This window comes from Mus pahari, chromosome 4 (assembly GCF_900095145.1).
Source record: "Mus pahari chromosome 4, PAHARI_EIJ_v1.1, whole genome shotgun sequence".
In the NCBI taxonomy this organism is placed as follows: domain Eukaryota; kingdom Metazoa; phylum Chordata; class Mammalia; order Rodentia; family Muridae; genus Mus; species Mus pahari.
In genome coordinates, this window is record NC_034593.1 from 6,544,040 (window position 1) to 6,551,999 (window position 7,960).

The following is a 7,960-nucleotide window of genomic DNA, read 5'->3' on the forward strand; positions in this document are numbered from 1 at the left end:
GGAGACTCCAACCCACACCACAATACCTAGCGTAACTGGAATCCCCCCAGTACCCAGGGGACACAGGAACCCCTGCCCAGACAGAGGTGCATGTTCCTTCTAGTTTGTACCTATGCTCAGGAGCATACCCTGGGTTCTGGATCTCCAAATTACTCTGCCCACACCCAGAGGTAGCTTGTCCTCCAGAAGCTCTAATGCACCTAGGATCTCAGGATCAAAGGATCACAGGATAAGAGAATCACAGAGACAGCTGGAACCCTAGGAGTTTGGACACAAACAGGCTCACAGGCTTACAGAAAGGACAGGCTCCAATCAAAGACAGCAAGGCCAGTTAGCATCAGGGATAACCAGATGGCAAGAGGCAAGTATAAGAATATAAGCAACAGAAACCAATGCTATTTGGCAATATCAGAACCCAGTTCTCCCACCACAGCAAGCCCTAGATACCCCCAACACACCTGAAAAGCAAGATTTAGATCTAAAATCTTATCTCATGAAGATAATAGAGGACTTTCAGAATGACATAAATAATTCCCTTAAAGAAATACAGGAGAACACGCGTAAACAAGTAGAAGCCCTTAAAGATGAACACATAAATCTCTTTAAAAAAAATACAGGAAAACAATCAAACAGGTGAAGGAATTGAACAAAACCATCCAGGATCTAAAAAGGCAAACAGAAACATTAAAGAGAGCACAAAGGGATACAATCCTAGGAAAGAGATCAGGAGTCACAGATGCAAGCATCACCAACAGAATACAAGAGACAGAAGAGAGAATCTCAGGTGTAGAAGATACCATAGAAGACAATGACATATCAGTAAAAGAAAATACAAAAAGCAAATATGCCCCTAACTCAAATTATTTAAGAAATCCAGGACACAATGAAAAGACCAAATCAAAGAATAATAGATATAGAAGAGAGTGAAGATTCCCAAATCAAAGAGTCAGTAAACATCTTCGACAAAATTATAGAAGAAAACTTCCCTAACCTAAAGGAAGAGATGCCCATAAATATACAAGAAGCCTACAGAACACCAAACAGATTGGACTAGAAAAGAAATTGATGGGAGATCCATCAGAATGACATCAGACTTCTCAACAGAGACTTTAAAACCCAGAAGATCTGAGCAGATGTCATATAGACCCTAACAGAACAAAATACCAGGCCAGCCTACTATACAGGAAACACACTTCAGTGACAAAGACAGACACACCCTTGAAGTAAAAGTCTGGGAAAAATTTTTCCAAGCAAATGGTCCTAAGGAACAATCTGGAGTAGCAATTCTAATATCCAATAAAATAGACTTTCAACCAAAAGTTATCAAAAAAAAGATGGGGAAGGACACTACATATGCATCAAAGGAAAAAATTCACAAAGATGAACTCTCAGTTCTGAACATCTGTGCCACAAATGCAAAGGCACTCATATGAAAACTCAAAACACATTGATTCTCACACAATAGTGGTGAGTAACTTAAACACCCCACTCTCAGCCAATGGACCGACTATGGAAACAGAAACTAAATAGAGATACACTGAAACTAACAGAACTTATGAACCAAATAGATGTAACAGATATCTACAGAATATTTCACCCTAAAACAAAAAAATATAACTTCTCAGCACCTCATGGTACCTTCTACAAAACTGACCATACAATCGAACACAGAACAGAAAACAAGCCTTAACAGACACAAGAACATTGAATTAATCTCATGTATTCTACTAGACCACCACAGTCTAAGCCAGGTCTTCAATAACAATAAAAACAATAGAAAGTCCACATACACATGGAAGCTGAGCAACACTCTACTCAATGATATCTTGGTCAGGGAAGAAATAAAGAAAATAAAGAGTTTTAGAATTTAACGAAATGAAGGCATAACATACCAAAACTTATGAGACACCATCAAAGCAGTGATAAGAGGAAAACTGATAGTTCCAAGTGAATTCATAAAGAAATTGGAGAAAGCATACAGTAGCAGCTTAACAGTACATATGAAAGCGCTAGAACAAAAGAAGTAAATACACAAAAGGAATAGACAGCAAGAAATATTAAAACTCAGGGCTGAAATCTACCAATTAGAAACAAAGAGAACTATACAAAGAATCAACAAAACTAGGAGCTGGTTCTTTAAGAAAATCAACAACAAGATAGATAAACCCTTAGCCAGACTTACCAGACAGTACTGAGATAGTTTCTAAATTAACAAAATAAGAAATGAAAAAGGAGACACAGCAACAGAAACTGAGGAAATTCAAAATGATCATCAGATCCTACTATAAAAGTCTATACTCAACAAAACTGGAAAATTTAGATGAATGGATGGTTTTCTAGACAGATACAAGATACCAAAGTTAAATCAGGATCAGATAAACTACTTAAACTGTCCCATAACCCCTAAGGAAACAGAAACAGCAATGAAAAGTCTTTCAACCAAAAAAAAGGTCCAAGGCTTATGATTTTCATGCAGAATTCTATCAGATCTTCAAAGAAGACCTAATACCAATACTTCTCAAACTATTACACAAAATAGAAACAGTAGGAACACTATCCAACATGTTCTATGAAGCCACAATTACATTGATACCTAACCTACACAAAGACCCAACAAAGAAAGAGAACTCCAGACCAATTTCCCCTTTGAATATTGATGAAAGAATACTCAATAAAATTTTTTACAACTCAAATCCAAGAACACATCAAAACAATTATTTACCATGATCAAGTAGGCTCCATTCCAGGGATGAACTTCAATATATGAAAATCCATCAATGTAATCCACTGTATAAACAAATTGAAAGATAAAAAACACATGATCATCTCATTAGATGATCAAAAAGCATTTGACAAAATTCAACACCCTTTCATGGTAAAAGTCAAGGCCCATACCTAAACATAGTAAAAGCAATATACAGCAAACCAGTAGCCAACATCAAATTAAATGGAGAGAAACTTGAAGCAATCCCATTAAAGTGAAGGACTAGACAAGGCTGCCCACTTGCTCCCTACCTAGTCAATATAGTATTCAAAGTCCTAGCCAGATCAATTAGACAACAAAAGGAGGTCAAAGAGATACAAATTGGAAATAAATAAATAAAAATATCACTATTTTCAGATGATATGACAGTATACTTAAGTGACCCCAAAAATTCCACCAGAGAACTCTTTCAGCTGATAAACAACTTTAGCAAAGTGGCTGGATATACAATTAACTCAAATCAGTAGCCTTCCTCTACTCAAAGAACTCAAAGGGAGAACAAAATACTCACGGGAGGACATATAGAAACAAAGTGTGGAGCCAAGACTGAAGGAAAGGACATCCAGAGATGGGACAGTCCTTCATACATTACATCCCATACACAGACACCAAACCCGAACACTATTTATTGCTAATGCCAAGAAATGCATGCTGATGGAAGCCTGATATAACTGTCTCCTGAGAGACTCTGCCAGAGCCTGACAAATCCAGAGGTGATGCTCACAGCCAACCATTGGACTGAGCGTGGGGTCCCCAATGGAGGAGTTAAAGAAAGGAATGAAGGAACTGAAGGGGGTTTGCAATCCCGTAGGAAGAACAATATCAACCAACGAGACACCCCAGAGCTCCCAGGGCCTAAACCATCAACTGAAGAGCACACATGGAGGTACCCATGGCTCCAGCCATACTTGTACAGAGGATGGCCTTGTTGAGCATCAATAGGAGGAGAGGCCCTTGGTCCTGGGAAGGCTTGATGACCCAGTGTAGAGGAATGCCAGGGCGGAGAGGAGGGAGTAGATGGGTGGGTGGGGGAGCACCCTCATAGAAGCAGCGGGTGGGAGGATTGGATAGGAGGGGGTGGGAACTGGGAAAGGGGATAACATTTGAAATGTAAATAAAGAAAATATCCAATAAAAAAAGAAAAAACTCTCATTTTGTTTCACAAAGATGTAGCAGTTTTTCTTTAACAGGCGTTCTTTGGTCTCACCATATATATCATATAGGCATAGAATTTGTAATAAAAAATTTGAGAACATCTCTGTATAGACCTTTGAAGCCTTGTCTATTCAGCTTCCCCATCACTAATATCCAGTTGCACAAACTTTAGCCCCAGTATCAATTCTAGTTTATTGTTGCCTCCCAAAATAAGTGATACAGCTGTGATTTTGTTTTTAACCCCATGTGCCTTTTTCTGTAGTGTGGAATGATTTCCAGGTAGAAGTTCAAGGAAATTATGGGCTGCACTTTATACATTTTTGCTTCAGAGGAGTCAGGGCTGAGTCACTCCCTTGGATTATATCTTAAAATGTTGCCTTATATATTTTTCCCAGTTTTATACTCACCATAGAAGGAATAGTCTGGTACCAGCCACCTTTTTGTATTTGTAATCAGTTTTCTCACTGCCAACTTGGTATCTTTGCTTAAAATTTTCAAAGGCATTCTAAATAAAACATATCAGAAAACAAAACAAAACAAAACAAAACTGACCTTTCATTGCTAAATGTGGTCTATTTATAAAAAGCCAGTAACTTAAGAAATACTTTGACAACTCCTCATTCCTCATCTTTCTTATCTTGAGCATCATGAAATCCCTCAGTAGCCTTGAATTTTAACATTACTCTATCTCTATCACTCACTTGTTAGGGAAATTTATCAAGCTGAAATGACATCTCAAACGATGTTCTCAGCTTTTGTCTCTTCTCCATCAATCTGCCTTCTCACTATAGTCATATATTTTTTGTCAAAAGTAAACCTGCCCATGTTTTTCATTCTTGCATTACTTTGTTAAGTGTTTTTCAGTGATTTCTCAGTGACTGTAGCATGTCTGTAAAACTCCACAACATGGCCTGTAACCTCTGTATGACTTATTCAGTGCAGCATTAAGTTCCTCTTTTTTTTTAAAATTTAGTTTTTTTAATTGGACATTTTCTTTTTTTGTGTGTGCTTTCAAAGTTTTATTTATGCCTTGTTACACCAAAGGTAAATAGTCCATTCAAAATAAACTTGTGACCTGCATATTTTCATATGGATGAATGACTGTATATCTAAATAGGACATAAATGGCAATCCTATCTACCTATATTAAAAAAAAATAGACAGTCTTTCCAGATTTTTGCATACTAAGGAGAGGTATGGGTCTTACGGTCTCACAATGGGTGGTTAGGAAAGCAGCAATTATCCCGCAACATCTTGACATCTGACTCAACTGTTCCAAAATGATACAATTTAAAAGATACTCTAAACACATTTTAAAATCCATAGTTATTCTGAGATGGTTCCAACGTTAACCCTAGAACTACCAGAAAGAATTAGCAGTACAATAGAGAAGAACAGATAATCCACCTGACTATACATGTGCTCTCTTCAGAAATCAATCTGGTCATCCGGGGAACACTCCATGTGGGATTCTTATTTGGCCAGGTCACACTTTCTATGCAGGAGACCCACGGCATCACGCTAGGTCTCTTCTAAGGAGACTTTGCTAGGCAATGTAACTAGTCCAATTCCTCTCAGAGCAGTTCTACCCACTTCAACTCACTGCGTGGCATTTAAACCAGAAGAGCACACTGGAGCAGAAGTGAGCAGAGATGTAAACTCTAGCACATTCTTATTGCTGCATTGTCTCAAGTTCTGCACATCTACAACAGTGCTGTCTGGGAAACAGGGTGGTAGTGGCAATGAGAAAATAGACTATTAATTGCACAATTAATAGAAAAGTGAAAATGTTTCCAAATCTACAATAAACCTGTGTCCAAAGGAGTGACAGGTCAGTGGCGTGCTGAACTTTTGATCTGGGGTCCAGCTGCAATAGACTTGCTTGGTTAGCTGGCACGGGTAGGGCTCATTTCCTGCCTGTTGAAGGGTGATTATGCTACACAGAGCTATGATGGTTTCTGAGTGGGAAATTCACACAAGTTCTTGGTTATTTGTATCAGGATCATTCCTTGTGCAAACTTTGATGTAGATGAAGATAAAGTGGTTTCTTGGTCAACAATTGCAATTTCTTTCTTTTAAAATCAGTGGGTTTCTTGTATAGTTCTATTACGATTGGCCCAGGTTTAATTTCATCCATCTCCATGAAGGCAAAACACTTGGTGCTGGTAAACCTCTTTTTAGGCTTATAATGTTTGAATTCAAAGAAGATGGCCTCACCTTTGGTTAACTTTTCAACATGTTTCTGGAGCTCAATGTCCACATTAAAATGAACATAAGTATCTTCTTTTCTTGAAGCCACAGGAGTATCTTGTACGGGAGTTAAATCTATGCCATTCAAATCTTTCACGCTGACTGTGATGTAGGGATCCATGCACTGCCCCGCGTCTTTCAAACCAATTTTCTTAATCCTGACGGTGAGTAACGTCATCCCTGGTTCCGATGGTAACCATGGCAATAAAGTACCAGGAACTCTAGCAGAGAAAGAATCAGGAGGTCCTGCTCCAGCACCACCTTCTTCATCTTCTTCAAATTCCAAATTCTCTTCTTCACCAGGTGCTAAAATCCGTCTTAATGGGATAGGCTGAACATCAAATGGGAATTCTTTATTATATGTAAGAATATTCTTCAGGATTGGTTCTATCTTCTTCAGGTCCTCCAGTTTAAACTCTTCTTGGGACTGTGTGCACTGTAATGCTGCACTTCGCAAATCCAAACATGTCGCAATTTTGCCTATGGTTTTTCTTTTGTTCTTCTGTGAATTCAGAATTATTGTGTTGAGCTTGGGCCTCCTTCTGTAAGTGTCTTGCTAATATCTGATACTCGTCTATGGCCTCCACCAGCTGGCCCCAAGAGTCGAAGTTGGCGCCTCTCCTAAGACTGGCGCCCCAGCGCTGCAGCAGACTCCGGGTCACCTCCGACATGGCCGGTCCCCGCCCTGGCCCCCTCCCGCCCCTACCCCAGCAAGGCCAGGCTCTAGGGCGCCATCCTCCCCGGGCTTGGCCCTGACATTAGGGCCGGGAGGAACCGCTGGACATTTTCTTTATTTGCATTTAAAATGTTTTCCCCTTCAGAATCTCCCTATCCCATCCCCTCCCCACTCCTCTATGAGGGTGATCCTTAACCCATCCACCCACTCCTGTCTTCTCGTCCTGTCATTCTCCTACACTGGAGCATCGAACACTCTCAGGCCCAAGGGTCTCTCTTCCTACTGATGCCAATAAGGCCATCCTCTGCCACATATGTGGCCCGAGCCATGGGTCCCTCTATGTGTATTCTTTGGTTGGTGGTCCAGTCCCTGGGAGCTCCGGGGGGTCTGTCCTGTTGACACTGTTGCTTTCTCCATGGGGATGCAAACCCCTTCAGATCCTTCATTCCCTTCTCCAACTCCTCCACCAGGGACCCAGAGCTCAACCCAATGGTTGGCTGTGAGCATCTACCTCTGTATTTGTCAGGTTCTGGCAGAGCATCTCAGGAGACAGCCACATCAGACTCCCGTTAGCAAACACTTCCCAGCATCCACTATAGCGTCCAGGGCTTGTTGACTGTATATGGGATGGCTAATATCCACTTATCAGTGAGAGCATACCTGTGTGTGTTCTTTTGTGACTGAGTTACCTCACTCAGGATGATATTTTCAAGTTCCATCCACTTGCCTGCAAATTTCATGAAGGCATTTAGTTTGTTTGAGGTTCCTACATCTTATTCTCTTTACCAAATTCTTTGCTTATGCTCCAGATACTTTTCTCATGCTAATAATTTCTTTTAGGAATGATATTACCCATTCATGTTATTTTACTTTTGTTTTTGTTTTTGTTTTTGTTTTTTTGTTTTTGTTTTTTTGAGACAGGGTTTCTCTGTGTAGCCCTGGCTGTCCTGGAACTCACTTTGTAGACCAGGCTGGCCTCGAACTCAGAAATTCGCCTGCCTCTGCCTCCCGAGTGCTGGGATTAAAGGCGTGCGCCACTACGCCCGGCGTTATTTTACTTTTTACATCTATTCCAGTGTTCTTTTTAAGAGAAACATTCCTTGAGCTATTTGACT

At 40.1% G+C, this 7,960-nt stretch overlaps 1 pseudogene across 1 annotated transcript; it reads right to left on the bottom strand.

The window, feature by feature from the left end:
* Positions 1 to 4,932: 4,932 nt before the first annotated feature.
* Positions 4,933 to 6,840, bottom strand: LOC110320451 (annotated as a pseudogene). Its single transcript, XR_002380457.1, has one exon. The product of XR_002380457.1 is annotated as an axin interactor, dorsalization-associated protein pseudogene (transcript).
* Between the last annotated feature and the right edge of the window lie 1,120 nt (positions 6,841 to 7,960).